The 21,146-nt window shown below is 46.2% G+C and overlaps 1 pseudogene; it reads right to left on the bottom strand.

Annotated features, from left to right (window-relative positions):
- Positions 1-8,267: 8,267 nt before the first annotated feature.
- On the bottom strand, positions 8,268-15,688 carry LOC109749839 (BTB/POZ and MATH domain-containing protein 2-like; annotated as a pseudogene).
- Between the last annotated feature and the right edge of the window lie 5,458 nt (positions 15,689-21,146).

Below are 21,146 nucleotides of genomic sequence, written 5' to 3'. Positions count from 1 at the left end.
GAGAACATAGCTGTCGGTACCCTCTTGATCGGCAACGCCAAAGCCACTGGGGGCTATATGATCGTATTCGAATCTTAGCTTAACCCCTGTGGGACGGTTTTCTGATCGTATTCGAATCAGAAGCCTCAAAATTTTTGAAGTCTCTTTTTGCAAACAATTTTTGGATTTTATTTGAAGCTTTTTGCTCATATCTGAAGCATATATATATATGTGGTTTCTATTAACCCACCCTGGCTTTCGACGAACAAGTCGCCAGCATATGACAATATTAATACTTGGAAGGTTTGGCTTCTAAGGATTGGGTTATCACCCTTACTGCACAGGTCATGTAAACCGGCAGTACAAATTCAATATCACAGTGGTTATATGTGAGATATTGTGACCCGCCCTGCGGTAAACCGCCAAGGGATCTTGTGATCTACTTGTGTGCAGGATAAGACTACATTTGGGTGGTTACCCGCCCTGGCTTTTGACGTTAAGTCGCCAGGGCATATGTTGTTTAAACTCTGTGCGGGATTTACAGAGCTATGACTTACATAAATGATTAAGTTCAAGCCCATCATCAAAGATTAAAATTGGTGTCTCAAAAGGGTTATCAATTCTTGATTTTCTTAAAGGCTATAAGCCGCCGGGTTATAAAAATTCCGGCTTACAATGGAGGCGTATTAAATTGCCATCGGCCAAGAGCCGGCGGGTATTTAAACTCCGGGTTTACTTATCAACAGATGAGGTATTCAAAGTCGCTTTGGCGCAATGGCTATTATTTTATCAATGGATATGATTTATTCTACAATGGAAGGAATAGTCCCGAGTCGCTGCAGGCTTACGACCCGGCACTTGGGGGCTACATTATTCAAATTGATATTACATCAAATATGCAAGTCCCATGTTACTGCCAGCATGTACCATGGCACTTGGGGGCTAATGCAAAGTCATTGTTTGCTCAACTTATTGAAGACCCGACTCATCACATTCTAAATGAGCCGGCCCTTGGGGGCTACCAATTGCTCGTGTCGAAAATTCAAGGTACACAAGCCTTAATCCATTATATTGAAAGATCCACTACTCAGTTGGTAGAGTACAAAGCTCTTAACCTTGTGGACGTGGGTTCAAGCCCCATGGTGGAGATTACATCATATGTTGTTATTATCAATGAATCATATACAAAGTCCCGGCTCGGTAATATCTTACTGACCCGGCCCTTGGGGGCTACATTGGTTGAAGTTTTTATGAGCATAAGGCAATTACAAGTCCCAGGTTGCTGCAAGCATGCCAACCCGGCACTTGGGGGCTACATATGTGGAATATTCAGTTTATGACTAATGATTGAGATGAATAACCCGGCTTTCTTCAAGGTTGCAACACTTATATTGAAGCAAGTCTTAAGTTATCACTATGTTCTCCTCTTAAGACTTGGGGGCTACAGGTGATATGCATATAAGGGAGAAAAAATCTTCAAATTCTCAGTTTGGAGCAGACCAGATTGACCCGGTGTTTGCAACAATCATGACCCGGTGTCACCAATAATAATGACCCGGCGTCGGCAACAGTTATGACCCGGTGTTATCAATATTTACAAGCCGGTAATTTTGGCAATTATAACTAGCCAGTCTCTAGATCTTTAAACTGGCAGATCACCAGATGAATCTTGAGTCTAAGATGTTTATTAAGCCGGAGTTTTGGAAACCGACTCAAATGGATTATTTCGTATAATATTTCTTTATAAGAGCCAATGTCAGCAAATGGATTATGAAGCTGGCCTATTGACCCGGATATTCCAGGAGAAAATGTCAAGGACTTAAAGATGATCAGGTGCCGGCTTACAAGAATATTTAACCCGGAGCACAACCTGTCAAATTTGTTCTTGAGTTATTTTGCAGGATCAGTTTAACATGGATAAATCCAAATTAAACTGGGGGCTAATGTCGGAGATATACCCCGCGGTATGAACCGGCCAGACTTGGCGACTCACCAAAGACCTGGCTGGAGCTTGGCGACTCACTGGTGATCCGCCCGAACATGGCGATTCACAGGTAACCCGCCTGGACATTGTGACTCACTGGAGACCCGGCGGGCGGATCAGACGGACGACAAGACCCAAGGCCCAGTAGGCTGGCTTATACTCTGGTGGGCTGGCTTAAGGAGAAAGGGATGACGAATATTTCCTTTACGAGGAAGTAAGACCCGGACTTGTATTCAACTTGTAAGGAAAGATAGACTAACTAGGACTCCGCATGTAACCCGTCCCTCTAACTTATATAAGGAGGGGCAGGGCACCCCAAAGAGGGACAAGAAACAAGAAACAATCTCTAGGGATAGACACAAAGAGCCGGCTTACCGGCGACTCTCTCATGATCATAATGAGACCTAGCCACAAACAGCATGTAGGGCTATTACTGGATGATGTTTCGCTGGGCCCGAAGCTGTCTAAATCCTTGTCGTGTGTTGCGTCTCTCGATTCCGCCCAACCCCTCTCAAGCTACCGCATAGATGCGTTGGCCTCACGAGTAAGTCCTCACAGTAGGACATCTGCCGTGACGATTCCACGACACTTACCAAGCTTTCCGCTTGGTGTCAACAGCACTAAGAATCAACATTATAAAGAGCAGTTGTGATGTTTACATAAGCAGTATGGGACTAATCACTCAGATCAGGGACAAAAATTCAGGTACATCATGTTGGGTAGGCCAGGCGAGCACAGGTTGGGCTTTAGCCCAATAAGAAGCAGCCCTGTTCAGAAACGAACGTGTGCAAGATTTTCTGTCCTCACATAGTTTTTCCTTTTACATATTCATTAGTGTGTACAAAGCCGTTGTAACGCCCACGATGCGGCTATATCTCCCACGTGTCGAGGCACGACTTAGAGGCATAACCGCATTGTGGTATTGTCGCAAGAAGGGTTATCTTCACACAATCCCATGTAATGAACAAGAATGGGATAACGAGAGTTGGCTTACAATCGCCACTTCACACAATACATAAATATAATTCATACATCATCCAAAATCCACACATAGACCGACTACGGTCAAGATCCAAATGAAAACAAGATAACCCCAAATGCTAGATCCCCGATCGTCCCAACTGGGCTCCACTACTGATCATCAGGAAATGAAACATAGTAATGACCACGTTCCCACTTGAGCTCGGTTTCGTCATCTGCACTGGCATCGTCGGCACCTGCAACTGTTTTGGTAGAATCTGTGAGTCACGAGGACTCAGCAATCTCACACCCGCGAGATCAAGACTATCTAAGCTTATAGGAAAGGATGGTGTAATGAGGTGGAGCTGCAGCAGGCACTTAGCATATATGGTGGCTAACATACGCAAATGAGAGCGAGAAGAGAAGCAACGCAACGGTCGCGAAGCTAGAAATGATCAAGAAGTGATCCTGAAACTACTTACGTTCATGCATAACTCAAACCGTGTTCACTTCCCGGACTCCGCCGAGAAGAGACCATCACGGCTACACACACGGTTGATGTATTTTACTTGGGTCAAGTGACAAGTTCTCTACAACCGGACATTAACAAATTCTCATCTGCCTCATAACCGCGGGCACGGCTTTCGAAAGATAATACCCTGCAGGGGTGTCCCAACTTAGCCCATGATAAGCTCTCACGGTCAACGAAGGATAAAACTTCTCTCGAGAAGACCCGATCAGTCTCGGAATCCCGGTTTACAAGACATTTCGACAATGGTAAAACAAGACCAGCAAAGCCACCCGAATGTGCCGACAAATCCCGATAGGAGCTGCTCATATCTCGTTCTCAGGGCACAGCGGATGAGCAGTCCGTACAACTAAAACCAGGCCTCAAGTTTCCCCGAGGTGGCGCTGCAAAGGGCTCTAGTTTGGACCAGCACTCAGAGGAACACTGGCCCGGGGGTTTAAATAAAGATGAGCCTCGGGCTCGCGAAAACCCAAGGGAAAAGGCTTAGGTGGCAAATGGTAAAACCAAGGTTGGGCCTTGCTAGAGGAGTTTTATTCAAGGCGAACTGTCAAGGGGGTCCCATAAATCAACCAACCGCGTAAGGAACGCAAACTCAAGGAACATAATACCGGTATGACGGAAACTAAGGCGGCAAGAGTGGAACAAAACACCAGGCATAAGGCCGAGCCTTCCACCCTTTACCAAATATATAGATGCATTAATATAATAAGAGATATTGTGATATTCCAAAATATCCATGTTCCAACATGGAACCAACTTCAACTTCACCTGCAACTAGCAACGCTATAAGAAGGGCTGAGCAAAAGCGGTAACTTAGCCAAACAACGGTTTGCTAGGAAAGGATGGTTAGAGGTTTGACATGGCAATATGGGAGGCATGATATAGCAAGTGGTAGGTAGCGCAGCATGGCAATAGAACGAACAACTAGCAAAGCAAAGATAGAAGTGATTTCGAGGGTATGGTCATCTTGCCTACGAGGTTCTCAGAGTTGTCGAAAGCTTGATCCTCGTAAGCTTACTCAACAGGTTCCTCGTACACGAACTCGTCTCCCGGCTCTACCCACAACAAGACACAAGCAACGGAACCACAATCAATCACGGGAAATGCACAAACAACATGATGCAATACATGTATGATATGCGAGATGTGGTATGCGATGCATATGCGTGCTCTGGAAGAAAAATGATGAACAAGGAAGTAACTTGGAAAACCAAGCATGCCACTGGAAAGATGAGATGATTTCAGTCGAAATCGATATAAAGATCACCGGAAACGGATGCACGGTTTGCAAATGGCAAGCAAAACAAGAATGACACGAACCTGCGATTAACAGCATGATAGCACTTAGAATACATCAAGTAACTATTCTACAGCACTCCAACATAGTAACAAAGCATATGACAGTAATATACAGGAGATGCTTGACAAAAGAGGAACACTGAACTACGGCTAGATCACACCATAACAGGTTCAAACAAGCATGGCAAAAGTGCAAAAGATATCAGGTTCACAGACTTGGTGAAATTACTGGACATGGCAGAAACAGCATCAGGTAGCAATGTTCGGAGCAAGCAACCAACATGCTACAGGAACTTAACATAGAAAAACAAGGCATGGCATGAATCTACTAAATGCATAGAACAAAAATCCCTTACTGACCATAAGCCAAAAAGGGCCAGAAGATATGATGGCAACAATGTAAACATAGCAAGTTTCGTTAACAGGTTTCAGACAGCAGAAAACAGAGCATGGCTGAAACAGTAATATGAAGGCATCTTGGTGAGCTTTATTCACTCACCACAAGGCAATGCATGACAAAACAAGCATACCTACATCAATATGGAATGTTTATGAAGCTATCCATGGCAATAACAAATACATAGCATGAAAGGATTAACTACAACAAGCTTGGCAAAATTGAATAACACGTAAACAATCTGCCAGAAATATTTTATAGCAAAATTAGAGCAAGGTTAAGACATGCTATGCACTCCATAATTACAAATAGTGGCATGGATGGATAGAGCACAACTATATTTACAAAACATCGTTACTGAACATCTCCAAAATAAGCATGGATCTCTCTGTAGCCACATGGATACATAGCAACAAAATAACAGCAGTCACAGACTTAGCAAAATTACTGTCCCTGAAATCAGAAACATCACGAAGTCTAGTTTGCATGCTTGTGCTAGTCACCACAGAGATCACAAAAATACATGGCATACACATCTGTAAAGATGGCATGCCATACATGAAAACACATGTAGAGCTCATGCCCATAAGATGCCCACATCAAATGCAACAAAAATAACAAATCCTCAAGTTCTGATAAGTAACAGCAGTTAACAGCAATTAGCACTCTTGCACCAGAGATGTGGGCATCAAGATGGACTCAAATGAACATGGCACAATGGAACAAAATGAAGAGCAGCTCGTAACGAACATTTCGATATATTACGCGCACGAAAAGAAGCTATATGCAGAGAGTTATGATGCAATGAACAGGAGCACATATTGTAAGAAATCTAGGACTTAGAGAAATTCGGGGGGGGGAGAAAGTCAACGCTCTCGTTTTTGGATCGGGATCTGGCTCGGGAGGCGCTCGCCGGAGTTACTGCTGTTCACCGGAGAAGGGGGGACGACGGCCGGCCTCGGAGGAGCTCGGGAGGAGGCGGCGCACGGGCGACCGGAGGGAGGAGCTCGGGAGGCGCGGGCTCCCGCGGGGCGGCGGCGTCTCGGGAGGCGTGGAGGCACCGGCGATGGCGTCGGTGGCGAGGAAGATGCGGCGGCGGCGGGGGCGCGCCGGGCTGCGGAGCACGGGCGCCGGGCGGAGCGCCGCGGGGAGGAGGCGCGCGGGCGGCAGGGCGCCTCGGGCGCGGGCGGCGGCGACTCGGGTCGCGGGGGCCAGACGCGGGCTCCCAGGCCGCGGGCGTACGGGCGGTGGGGTTGCTGACGTGGCGGCGCGGGATTGGCTATGGGCGGCGGCGCGATTTCCTCCGGCGCCAGGCTGACACGTCCGGCGGCGCGGAGGAGCGGGCTAGGGTTTCGGGGATCCGGAATTTCGGAGGGGAACACATATTTATAGGTAGAGGGAGCTAGGAGGCTCCAAATGAAGTGCGGTTTTCGCCCACACGATCATGATCGAATGACCTAGAGCATGGAAGTGACTTAGATGGGTTTTGGGCTGTTTGGAGGGGTTTTTTTGCTGCAACACACAAAAGGACTTTGCGGTTACCCGGTTAACCGTTGGAGTACCAAACGACCTCCAAATGGAACGAAACTTAACAGGTGGTCTACCGGTGATATACCAAGGCCACTTGGCAAGACTCGGTCCATTTGGAGAACGTTCAACACCCGCTCATGAAAAGAAACAAGAGGGGTGCGCCGGAGGAGGTGGGAGTGCCAGATTGCAAAACGGACAACGGGGAAAATGCTCGGATGCAAAAGACGAACACGTGTGCAAATGCAATGCACATGATGACATGATATGAGATGCATGACATGAACAAAATGCAAAAACGAAAACGAAACCCAACCATGGAGGGAAAATCATAACACATAGCCGAAAATGGCAAGAGTTGGAGTTACAAATATGGAAAGTTACATCCGGGGTGTTACAGCCGTATATCAAAACTTTGTCTTCATGAAAAATTTACAAATTTCAACAATTTGACTAGATTATGTGCAACAAAGCTGCATAACAAAACAACATATTCAGTACAATTGCGTGTTCACATACATCAGAAAAATCAGGTTGAGACAAAGTCGCTTCAATGCAAGTGTGTGTTCACTAACATTGCAACATTCAGGTTCGGAGGAAGCTTTGGCGTCGCATCCGGCAGCTGCGACCACCGAGTTGCCGTCGTTCGCGGCCAATATCGTCGGTGTGCCTCCCCGCCAAGCGGAGCTTCGACGTGGTGCTCATGTGTCATCGCCATTATGAGGACCGCTGGTTGTTGCCGCCTCCCCGGTGCTTGCCCTTGCAGGCTACCGTCGTGGCGTCCACCGCTCCAGCAGGTGCAGGGCCATGGGGGATGGTGTCTCCACTGTCGTCGTTGCAGCATGTTGTTGGTGGAGGAAGGGCAAGGGCTCCCACCCGGAGGGCACGTCGTGATCGACTCTGGACATGTGTCCGTCGCTCAGCAAATTAAAAAAGAAGAAACCGAAGCTGAACCGCCAATGGCTTTTCAGATTCGTGGGTAAAGAAGAGGGGGATTACCTGTAAAATTGCGTTTAAGTGGCTGGTTTAGGATTCCACCTCCCATATGTGTCATTCCTCGTCGATCTGATGGCCAACAACGGAAGCTTTTAGATTTTCACCGAATAAGTGTTACTTCTCTTTTATATATTGTTGCAATTTGCAGACTACAAATTCACACTATTGCCGTCACATTCTTTTCCCTTAATCTAAATCCAGGTTCATAAAATGCCTTTCAGAAAACACCAGCATGCATTCGTTCTTCTTGATTGGTAGCCACTAGAAAACGGTTTCATGACACGGTAGGCATAAAAGCAACAATGAACGAGACAATGCACGGAGAAATATATGAGGACAAAAAGGCTAGGTGTGAAACTTGCACGTTGCTGCCATGCAGATCATTTTGACGCTTGACCATATCCATGCATGTTTTTTTGGCAACTATATCCATGCACGTTTGATTTCTATGGTTCAACAAATATGCGAGCTATATCATGACGAGGAAATTGAAAGCGAGACACATGGTCCACGACCTCTCTCTAGAGTATCCCGTATCTGCATAAGGGGGTCATTTCAGGTATAGTTGTGGAACATGTGTACCACATAGGAGGGTGTTACTTTTGTTGGTTTGAAGCAAGCTTGACGAAGAGCTCCTTCAAAAGCGAGGGATAGGTCGAAACTACATAATCCCAGCCATGAGTTGTTGCTACTGTTTGCATGCACGAGGAAGACTGGACTTGGATAAACTTCAAGCATGCCTCCTTTAATCCCTGGCAGTGGTGTTGCTCGGCTAGAGCAAGAATGGACATCACCGATCTCACACCTATGTTATCAGACAATTGCATTTCACATATGCACTTGAGTCGTTGGAGATCATACCTGTCCGCCGCCACAAACAAGTCTTGAAGCCGTTGCAGCCACATATCATCCTTTGTTGTTTCATCTTCTTCTCCTTCTTCCAGAACTTGTGACATTTCTTGCTCCTCCTCTATGTAGTCGTTGTCTATCTCAGGGCATGAGTCTGTATAGATGAATCTAAGCAACGCCCTGAACACGTTTGCTTCCATGTCTTCGATATGTATGACACTGGACATAGTAGTGCCCTCCTTCATGGGGCCAAAGAGTTGTGCCATGAAGACTTTAGACCAGGCTGCAAGCACACAACGATGTGCGGTGAACGTCTCGCCACTACCTCGAATGTCACATCGGCACCCACCTTGGTCTGAAGGAGAATGTTAAAATGTTGGTCCATGTCAGACAGGAGCACCTTGGTGTCGTGGCCACCGGGATCCTCGGTATTGGAATCCTCGCAAACCATTATGTCACACTGGATGGTGAAAGAATCACCCTTCAGATTCGCCGATCGTTCAAGGGCATCTCTTCAGAGAAACTCATTGATGCCCCAGGAATAATCACCAGCACTCTCGAACCTGGTAGCTTTATTAGTTGCACGGATGTCCATTGGCATCTGCTTCTCAACCTGGTCGACGAGACAAAAACTGAAGGTGGCATCCACTTTGCTATCGTCGTGGACAAGGGATAGATAGAGAGAGATGAAGTCGGCGCAGTTCGGGTGCTTGCCATTGGGGTAGTACTCTAGTAACCAATTGGTATGGTATCATCATTTCATCCACATAGCATGTGCAAGAAAGTTGAGAGGGTTACGGCAAAAACTGGATGCACTTCGTGTACAAAACGGACAATGGTATCATACTCGTCTGTTACAAAATTGGCATGGTATCATCATAATAGTTGCGGGAGAAAGTCTTCACTTTTTCTTTGCTTGTGTCATTTGCTTATTGCACCGTAACCATGGATAATCTTCATCGTTTATCAGGATGCTTGGGTCAGCCTTGACTTTGAAGGGAGGAATTTCATGAAACTTTTCATAATCTTCAGACTGTCTTGCCCTCCACTCCCACAATGTCCCTTTTTCCTGAAAGAAATATGTGGCGCTTTGGCTCATCGTATGATGTATTCGCTTCCTTATCTTTTCTTTTTCTCGGTCTGGTAGACATGTCCTTCACATAGATAACCTGTGCCACATCATTGGCTAGGACGAATGGTTCGTCAGTGTACCCAAGATTGTTCAGATTCACTGTTGTCATTCCATACTGTGGGTCTACCTGTACCCCGCCTCCTGACAGATTGACCCATTTGCACTTAAACAAAGGGACCTTAAAATCATATCCGTAGTCAAGTTCCCATATGTCAATTATGAAACAATAATATGTGCCATTTCCCCTCTCGGTTGCTGCATCAAAGCGGACACCGCTGTTTTGGTTGGTGCTCTTTTGATCTTGGGCGATCGTGTAAAATGTATTCCCATTTATCTCGTATCCTTTGTAAGTCAATACAGTCGAAGATGGTCCCCTGGACAACGAGTACAACTCATCACAAACAGTGGTGTCACCTCTGAGACGTGTTTCCAACCAACTGCTGAAAGTCCTGATGTGTTCACATGTAATCCAGTCGTCACACTGCTCCGGGTGTTTGGAGCGCAGACTGTTCTTGTGTTCATCGACATACGGGGTCACCAAGGTAGAGTTCTATAGAACTGTGTAGTGTGCTTGAGACCAAGAATGCCCGTCCCTGCATATTATTGAGTCCGCTCCTAGCGTGCCTTTTCCAGTCAGTCTCCCCTCATACCGCGATTTAGGGAGACCTATCTTCTTAAGGCCAGGAATGAAGTCAACACAAAACCCAATGACATCCTCTGTTTGATGGCCCATGGAGATGCTTCCTTCTGGCCTAGCGCGGTTACGGACATATTTCTTTAAGACTCCCATGAACCCTCAAAGGGGAACATATTGTGTAGAAATACGGGCCCCAGAATGACAATCTCGTCGACTAGATGAACTAGGACGTGTGTCATGATATTGAAGAAGGATGGTGGGAACACCAACTCGAAACTGACAAGACATTGCGCCACATCACTCCTTAGCATTGGTATGATTTCTGGATCGATCACCTTCTGAGAGATTGCATTGAGGAATGCACATAGCTTCACAATGGCTAATCGGATGTTTTCCGGTAGAAGCCCCCTCAATGCAACTGGAAGCAGTTGCGTCATAATCACGTGGCAGTCATGAGACTTTAGGTTCTGAAACTTTTTCTCTGGCATATTTATTATTCCCTTTATATTCGACGAGAAGCCAATCGGGACCTTCATACTGAGCAGGCATTCAAAGAAGATTTCTTTCTCTTCTTTCGTAAGAGCGTAGCTGGCAGGACCTTCATACTGCTTCGGAGCCATGCCGTCTTTTTCGTGCAAACGTTGCAGGTCCTCCCGTGCCTCAGGTGTATCTTTTGTCTTTCCATACACGCCCAAGAAGCCTAGCAGGTTCACGCAAAGGTTCTTCGTCACGTGCATCACGTTGATTGAAGAGCGGACCTCTAGGTCTTTCTAGTAGGGTAGGTCCCAAAATATAGATTTCTTCTTCCACATGGGTGCGTGTCCCTCAGCGTCATTCGGAACATCTAGTCCATCGGGACCCTTTCCAAAGATTACATGTAAATCATTGACCATAGCAAGTACGTGATCACCGGTACGCATGGCGGGCTTCTTCCGGTGATCTGCCTCGCCTTTGAAATGCTTGCCTTTCTTTCGACATTGATGGTTGGTCGGAAGAAATTGATGATGGCCCAGGTACACATTCTTCCTGCATTTGTCCAGGTATATACTTTCAGTGTCATCTAAACAGTGCGTGCATGCGTGGTATCCCTTGTTTGTCTGTCCTGAAAGGTTACTGAGAGCGGGCCAATCGTTGATGGTTACAAACAGCAACGCGTGCAGGTTAAATTCCTCCTGTTTGTGCTCATCCCACGTACGTACACCGTTTCCATTCCACGGCTGTAAAAGTTCTTCAACTAATGACCTTAGGTACACATCAATGTCGTTGCCGGGTTGCTTAGGGCCTTGGATGAGAACTGGCATCATAATGAACTTCCGCTTCATGCACATCCAAGGAGGAAGGTTATACATACATAGAGTCACGGGACAGGTGCTGTGATTGCTGCTCTGCTCCCCGAAAGGATTAATGCCATCCGCGCTTAAACCAAACCATACGTTCCTTGGGTCAGCTGCAAACTCAGTCCAGTACTTTCTCTCGATTTTTCTCCACTGCGACCCGTCAGTGGGTGCTCTCAACTTCCCGTCTTTCTTACGGTCCTCACTGTGCCATTGCATCAACTTGGCATGCTCTTCGTTTCTGAACAGACGTTTCAACCGTGGTATTATAGGAGCATACCACATCACCTTCGCAGGAACCCTCTTCCTGGGGGGCTCGCCGTCAACATCACCAGGGTCATCTCGTCTGATCTTATACCGCAATGCACCGCATACCGGGCATGCGTTCAGATCCTTGTACGCACCGCGGTAGAGGATGCAGTCATTAGGGCATGCATGTATCTTCTGCACCTCCAATCCTAGAGGGCATACGACCTTCTTTGCTGCATATGTACTATCGGGAAATTCGTTATCCTTTGGAAGCTTCTTCTTCAATATTTTCAATAGCTTCTCAAATCCTTTGTCAGGCACAGCATTCTCTGCCTTCCACTGCAGCAATTCCAGTACGGTACCGAGCTTTGTGTTGCCATCTTCGCAATTGGGGTACAACCCTTTTTTGTGATCCTCTAACATGCGATCGAACTTCGGCTTCTCCTTTTGACTTTCGCATTGCGTCCTTGCGTCGACAATGACCCGGCGGAGATCATCATCATCGGGCACTAGTTCCTCTTGATCTTCAGCAGCCTCCCCCGTTGCAGCATCATTGGGCACATCGTCTGGTTCCTCTTGATCTTCAGCAGCTTCCCCCGTTGCAGCATCACCATATTCAGGGGGCACATAGTTGTCATCGTCCTCTTCTTCTTCGTCGTCTTCCATCATAACCCATATTTCTCCGTGCCTCGTCCAAACATTATAGTGTGGCATGAAACCCTTGTAAAGCAGGTGGGTGTGAAGGATTTTTCGGTCAGAGTAAGACTTCGTATTCCCACATTTAGGGCATGGACAACACATAAAACCATTCTGCTTGTTTTCCTCAGCCACTTCGAGAAAATCATGCACGCCCTTAATGTACTCGGAGGTGTGTCTGTCACCGTACATCCATTGCCGGTTCATCTGCGTGCATTATATATAATTAAGTGTGTCAAAAACCATTACAGAACATCATGAATAGATAATTAAGTGACCAAATTAATAGAAGTTCATCATCACATTAAAACCAAAGTACATACATAGTTCTCATCTAACAACATATAGCTCTCCAGAGCATCTAATTAATTAAACCATACATTGAAACTATGTAAAACATTTCAATGCGAAAACAAATGCGATCATAATCGCAACCAAGGTAACAATTGATCCAACGGCATAATGATACTAAGCCCCGGTATGAATGACATATTTTCTAATCTTTCTAATCTTCAAGCTCATTGCATCCATCTTGATCTTGTGATCATCGACGACATCCGCAACATGCAACTCCAATATCATCTTCTCCTCCTCAATTTTTTTTATTTTTTCCTTTAAGAAATTGTTTTCTTCTTCAACTAAATTTAACCTCTCAACAATAGGGTCGATTGGAAATTCCGGATCACATACCTCCTAGATAAATAAAATCTATGTCACGTTGGTCGGCATAATTTTCATAAACAATAAATGAACCAATAGTTATAAAGATAATATATACCACATCCGAATCATAGACAGGACGAGGGCCGACGGGGGCGGATACCAAAACCATCGCACTATGTAATAACAAGCAATACAATAGTAAGAAAATTAGACAAGTATCTATCTAAAGTAAGAATTTTTTTTTCTTTCAGAAAGAAGATAAGAACAAGAGGCTCACCACGGTGGTGCCGGCGACGAGATCGGCGCGGGCGATCGACGGCGGTGAAGACGGGAATGGGACGTGACGGGCCGCTAAACCTAGACAAATCTTGAGGAAAATGGAGCTTTGAGGTCGAGCTTCGAGAGGAGAAAGCTTAACTAGTGTGGCTCGGGCATTTCATCGAACACCTCATGTGCATAGGAGGTGAGCTAGAGCACCACAAAGCCCTCCCCTCGCCGGCCAGAAAAAAACAGAGCACTGGAGTGCTCTGCTCGCGGGCGAGGGGTATATATAGGCACCTCATTGGTCCCGGTTCGTGGCATGAACCGGGACTAAAGGGCAGCCTGTGGTCCCGGTTCAAGCCACCAACCGGAACCAATGGTGGTGGGCCAGGAGCGAGGCCCATTGGTCCCGGTTCGTCCCACCAACCGGGACCAAAGGGGCCAGACGAACCGGGACCAATGCCCCCACGAGGCCCGGCAGGCCCCTGGCCTCACGAACCGGGACCAGTGCCGAACCGGGACCAGTGCCCCCATTGGTCCCGGTTCTGGACTGAACCGGGACTAATGGGCTGACCCGGCCTGAACCAAAGCCCTCTTTTCTACTAGTGCAAGCATATCCTCCTACCACAAAAACACCATAGCTGATGCACTTGCCGGTGGGCTTCTCTTCTTTGGTACGCGAGTAGCCATTGACCATAAGGAGATTGTAGCCGCTGTCCGTGTCGGCCTCGACGGCCGATGTTTTGCAATAGGACCCCACGTGGTCTTCGAAGACGGATACGCCGGTGAATGATGACATGACGAACCTGTTAAGAATAATTAATCTAGATTAATTAGTGGATAATTCCCACTTTCCCATCCTTGTAATCCCACGATGTGGGAACCGTTGTAGCAGTTGCGTCGCCTCCAGGAACCGACATAGGAACCGACGCGTCCTTTGTTAGCGTCTGTTCCCCCTGTATATAAGGCATCTGTAACCATCAATAAAGATACAATTGATTCATTTGTCTCTCGTTCGCTTTGGCTCTCAATCGACACGTTATCAGCACGCTCTCCGGCGAGAGCGATTCCGACGAGAAGAACAGAGAAAAGGTGAGAAACGGAACCATGCCTCGAGTTCCAATGTCCCTGTTTCTTCGCCTCCTTCGCGCCAATGGCCGTGGCCACCGCTTCGTCGCTCGCCACCGCCGCCATGGTGTTGGCGGACACCGCCGATTCCAGCGTCATGTGCGCGACCTCCGCCGCTTCCGGCGTGGAGGTTGGAACCAGCGCCGCCAGAACCTCCGTCGCAACCACCGGCACGGCGCGGGGCCCTCGAACCAGCCCGTGCAGCCCGATGTGCCCGCCCGGCTTCTCGCCGGTCTGGCTGCACCAAGGCTCGAGGCCGATGGGGGCATCGATCCGGCACTGGCGGCTCCGCCGCCGCCGTTTTGGTGCTCAGCGCATGGATGGGTAGTTTGACCCGGTGGTAGCAGCGCCTCAGGAGGTTGGAACCGTCGGGGCCGCGCCGCTGCAGCATCCGACTCCAGCGGTTGTTGAGGCTGTCGGCGACGCACCGCTTCAGAGGTTGCCGACGGTTGCGCGCGTCCCGGGCGATGCTGCCGCACCGCCGTGCCTGCTGTCCCCGACTCCGGCCACCCACCCGCCTTCGCCGCGCGTGGAAGTTCGCCGCCGCCTCTTGGCCCTCGGCGTCCCACTGGCGTGCTTTCCGTCGAACGGCCATTCCGGCCGCTCCGGCACGCGGAGCCGGGCTCCCATCTCCCCGGTGGTTCTTCATGTGAGGACGAGCGCGGCGGGAGTTTTGCTCGCCGCCGATGATGCGGCCGGCCGACCTGGTGTTCTCCGCCTGGTTGTGTCTTCGCGAGGATTGGGGATGAGTTGCATGGGATTTCTTTCCCTGGTCTCTCTCCTTATCCTTTAGATTGACTATTATGATCGCCTTTACAAGGCCATGTGCATCGGCAGGGAATCATGGCACCAACAGTACCGTGGCTGTTCGTTTATTTGCTATTTGCTTGATCTCTACACTAGTAGTCCAGTACTAGTTCAGCTTATCAGCAACTAGTTGTATAACAGTAGTTCTAGCAGTATTTAGTCTGTTCTAGACCTGTTTATTATTTTTCTGTCGAGTACAATGTATGTATTCCAGAATTCATCAGCGATGTAATATATTTCCACGTTTGTCACGTGTAGAGATTAATTACATCTATTATTTGCAATTGAGATTTTTTTCTCTTGCAAAGATAAATTTAGTACCTCTAGAGTACTGATTTGCGATCGAGAACTTTCTTCTCTCGTTATTGCGAATGTTATTGCGAATGAGATTAATTTTCTCTCGGAATATATTAATTCACCCTGCTGAATTATCTTGCAACTTGATACAAGAACATCTCATTTAATTGAGGTGTATATAATTCAAGTTTTTTCAACATCATTACTATTCATTATAATAGTGGTGTATTTCTGTTGAGTACGATGTATTTCGGAATGTATGTATCTCCATGTTCGCTACATGTCGAGATTAATACGTCTATTTGCAATTGATATTTTCAATTTCTTGCAAATACATATGCAAAATTCTTAGTGATTTCTTCAAATTGATGTATTAGGATCCCGAGGTAGTGTGTAGATCTACTGCTTTGCTGATTATCACCACTACTGTTTAAGCCTACATTTTGTCAAATTTGACATTATGATTGCACAACATTGTGCACTCCCATGCATTTTACTAAGTCATGACATAAGGCATTAGGAGTGAGTATCTACTGATTTCATCAGATTATACTCCCTAGTGCTGCGAGATCTACTTCATTTTGGAGATTATCTTCAAGGTGTCATGCTTAGCAATTTGAGATTCACATTAATGGTTTCAAGATAACTTCTTGAAATATCCATTAATTTTACAACATTACCATGATGGTCTTCAATTTACTAATCGTAAATTAACTATCTCTGGTAATCGATGGCTAGAGAATTTGAGGCATTCGCCCTTAATCGCCACCACTACCCTACCTGGGCATGGACATCATGATCATTCTTGTGTCTTGTGGAATAGTGTGTGCAATCCAAGACCACATGATTAACCTCTGGTCGGAATCACACCGCTAACAGAAAAATATTGTCTTATACATCATAAGGCATTATATCGATTCAGATCTCTGCATCTGGTTATTCTGTATCAGCAATTCCTAGGGCACAACAGACCTCAAGGGCAAAGGTTTGGAGCTCACTTCAACCTTCAACCCGACATCACTAGCAATGACGGGACCCTATGGGCACGGAGAATATGATGGTTGAATATGACTCAACTAACATGTTTGAAGACTTCGTCTAGTCTCTCAATCTCCTGAGTGGTCAACATAATTTATGACCATTTATGATGTTCTAATAAGAACATAAGTATTGTTGTCATCATATATTGTATCATCATTTTGATACAAATACATTTGTATGTATTCTATGTAGGAGATATGCCCTAGAGGCAATAATAAATGTTATTGATTATCTCCCTGTTCATAATTATGTTTATGTTCCATGCTATAACTACTGTGGTTCCCGAGCCCGTATATCCATAAAGGCTCTGGGGAGAACCCATATGCACGTGTGGAATAATAAACGGTAAAATGTATTCCTCGTCGTGCCTCTAAGACTAGCTTAAGTGTTGCATGATGATTATGTTTTCCCAATCATGGGCATGTCTATGCCAAGCAACTTTGAGGGCACAATGTCAGGAAGGACATTTGTGTTGAATCGACCCGAATTGATATTATGCTATGAGATACATTCGTCACAAGTTCATGGTTTATAACACAGAGATAGTTAATGTTTGCATAATTCCTTAGACCATGAGAGTATCGAGTTTCTTCATGCTTGCTTCATGAACTTTGGGGTTTGTTAAACGTCATCCGTAACTGGATGGCTATTACGGCGGCTTACGGGTTCATGGGAAAGTATGTTAAGTAACTTGATAGCTCGAGATTGGGATTTGCTCCTCCGACGATGGAGAGATATACTCGGGCCCTCTCGGTGTTACGGTGTCCATCATCGTCTGGCCAGACACCTTTGTGATTTGATCACGGGGATGCCGGAACACAGAAACGAGAAAAGAGAACAAAACCGGTAACGAGGTAACTTGCATGGTGGACAAATTGTTCGTCCACGGGGATGCAATAAATCTCACCTCAGGTGTTTGTGATATATCGTGAAGCAACAGGAATAGCTCACTGCAACTGGAGGTTCACTCGAATATTCATTCGTGTGGGTATAGGGGTCAATATGGGTGTCCACGGCTCCGATGTTGATCATTGATTGGAAGGGGTTCCAGGTCATGTCTATACTTCACCGAACCTATAGGGTCACACGCTTAAGGGTCATCTATCTGCTGAATACTAGACAGGGAGTCTGAGAGAAAATCACCAAAATAGTTTCGGACACCGGAAAAGTTTCGGACAGCGGAAAAGTTCCGCAGAGAGAGGTCACCGGATGAGTTCCGGTGAAACTCAAAAGTTGTTTCAGGGGATACCAAAAGTCAAATTGATTTCGGCACATGCCTGATAATTCTTGGAGGGTGCCAGAATCATTCTGGAAGCTTTCTGGAATTTTCCGGGATAATAACCGGATATGCTCCGGAGCTGCCGGAACCACTTCAGATGCTTTTCGCAGATGAAAATCACTAAACCGGAATTGTTTCGGAACGCGTTGAAAATAATTTTGGTGGGTACTAGAAATGTTCTAAGCCCACACAAATATTTTCAGTTCGAACGGACGCTGAAAAATGTCGTCGTGAATAGTGAAAATCAGCTTTATGGTTACTTTATGGAAAGCCACCTTTTGGGGCTTTCCTCCAAAAGATCTTGGGGATGACATGGATGGATAGGAGCCATTTTTTGGGCCCCTCATGGGGGTGTGGCCGGCCACATGGGGTATCCCCCCTTGGGGACCCTCTTGTTCATTGGTTTTTTTAATATTTACTGTGAGGCAAAGCCCCACAGCCCTTTATTAAAAAAAGAACCACTTTACAAGTAAAACAAACTATACAAAGAAGAAAAACAAAAGGGGAAAAAGTCTACCTATTTGCTAACTAACTGTACTAGCTTTATAACAAAGAAGCAATCCAAGCCAAAAGCTTTGGTTTGTTACAGTCCTTCACCCTGTGAGCAAGCAAAGAAATATCATGGATGAAATTACACTTCCAAGCACTGAAAGTAGGTCTCTCAGCTTTGAAAATTCTGCCATTTCACATAGTCCAAATATTCCATGCTGCAGTTAGTATGACTTCAACGAAGAAAGGGTGTGTGAAATTGGACTTGTTCATTGGTTTCACTCCTAGGTCCTTGTGGAAGGACTTCATTCATGTGCATTTTAAGTTTTTGTGTTAAACTACCCTACCCCTTGGGATTTCCTATAAATAGAGGTGGAGGGGCAGCCCTCCACACTCAATCTTTCTCACATACATGCCATTGCAATGATCTGGCTTCTTCTCTCCCTCCCAGCGAAATAGTTTCGTAGAGCCGAAAGGCTGTCTGGGTTCCGGCAGGAACTAGTTCTGGACGGCGAAGCCCTGCCGGATAGATGACGCCGTATATGTGCAACTCTGTAGAGAGATTGTAGTTTCGGTCTTAGTTCGTGAGTGCCTCCCGAAGGGCTGTCCGTGTGACCGTCCGAGTTTTGAAGGTCCTCCCGAAGGGCTGTCCGAGTGACCGTTCGAGTTTCGAAGGTCCTCCCGAAGGGCTGTCCGCGACACCGTCCGGGGGGCTGTTCAACCGCCTCCCGGAGGGCTCTCTGAGGAGCTGATGAGGGTATACATCCTCGCGGTTGGGAGGTTGTAAATCCTAGCTGCGGGGATCTGCACCGCCGATCGTCATCGACTCTACTTCCCGCTGCGCTACAAGTCGGTAACGAAAAAGATCAAACCTAGTATGCAGTCTCCATAGTGGTCCTGGGTTGGTGCGTAGGTCGGAAAATTTTTGTTTTCTGCTGCGTTACCCTACAGTGGCATCATGAGCCGTGCTATGCGTAGATGCAGGTTGCGATCTAGAATACATAGAGATGTATGGGTATTGCATAATATAATTAGGTAGTAGATGAGATCTATTGCTGAAAATTATTTATGCGGGTGACAGATGAAATCGGTTACCCGATGTTCTTGTTGCTTCCCTAGAATTTGCGTTTGCTCAATCTCGAGACAGCATGGTGGAATTTGACAAAGTTCTGGCAATCCGTGATCCTGATTGATCATGGAAGTGCTATCAGTTCTTTGGGTTCTGCCGTAGTCAAAAGAAAGATGAAATTCGCAGACGACAGGGCAATGCAGATATGATCTGCACGAGGGTCATGCGTATGACGAAGTTTAGTATGGGGTTCGAGATTTTATTGTCTCGTGCTTCATACACCCTGCAAAGTTAATCTAGCGACATGAACTATCATACTTGATGATGAACGTTGGTCGCTGCGGTTTAAGTCAAAACCTTAGAAGCCACGTAAAATAAATTTTGCATAAACCGATTAGAGGCGTCTAACTTGGTTTTGCAGGATGTGCATGTGATGTGGTATAGCAGTGCTCATACTAATTCGATTATGTATGAGATGACTATATGATGTAATTTGATTAACATGACCTGCGTGTCATGATTCGGCATGATGGCTGGAGCCATATGATTGCACTTTAATGAACTGCGTGTCAACCTTAAGTAATGCATTAATTTTATACGCTATGGAGATAGCAATATTATCTGGTGCATCGACAAGGTGGTGGCAATCTTCGCGAAGGTGAACACCAACACGAATGCCGAAGACGAAGAAATGAAATACTTCTCCGTCAGAAAGGGCTATACCATATCATGCTATTATGAATTGCCTGAGATGTTTATCCCTTATGATGCAACCTTCTTGATTGCGCGGTAGTCGCTTTTTATTAGGGTGATCTCTCACAAAAATACCAAGTAGTTAGTGTTCTCCCAAGTTTAGCACCGTCACGGCACCTATCTTTTCGGGGTGCGCCGTGTCACACGGGTACGAACGATTAGAGAAGTGTGAGGCGGGTGAGTTGAGACCTCGCAGCGAGATCACTTGGTTGTCTTGACGTTCAGGCATGACCGTCATGAGCTCGGAACACACGCATCGAAAGATGAACAAGAGTCACATAGAGATGTGATTGGCAAGTTGGCCTACCGGTTGAGATTTTTCGTCATCAGTGGTGTTACACCAATGGCGAACAATTGTAATGTGGGTCTTGTATCACTCACAATCAATTTTGAGAGATATTGATTTCAGTGGGAGCGCACTGTTGAATTAACATGTTTAATTCTCAATGCAATTTTGAACACTGTCTAAGTGTGGTTTGCATAATAGTTGTAGAATAATGGCTCGCATTTCCACCTTCCCTATTAAAATTGAATAGCTGTTAAATATCTGGTTAAAACTTTACGATTAGTAACGTAATATGAGGATTGTCCTCAAAAGCGCCGAGAAGGACTTTGTCCTATCGCATGCTTTCCGTATCCTCCCGCTAATGCTATGGATCATGCGACTCTCGTCCTTCGATCCAAAAGCTATAATTCCGTTTCTGTCAAGTGCAATATGTTTGCTTCCATGAGACCCGAACTTCAAAAGTTTGGATAGTTATGTGATATTCATGGAATCTAAAAATCATTTT

This window comes from Aegilops tauschii, chromosome 7 (assembly GCF_002575655.3).
Source record: "Aegilops tauschii subsp. strangulata cultivar AL8/78 chromosome 7, Aet v6.0, whole genome shotgun sequence".
Taxonomy (NCBI): domain Eukaryota; kingdom Viridiplantae; phylum Streptophyta; class Magnoliopsida; order Poales; family Poaceae; genus Aegilops; species Aegilops tauschii.
This window is presented reverse-complemented; position numbering and strand designations above follow the sequence as displayed.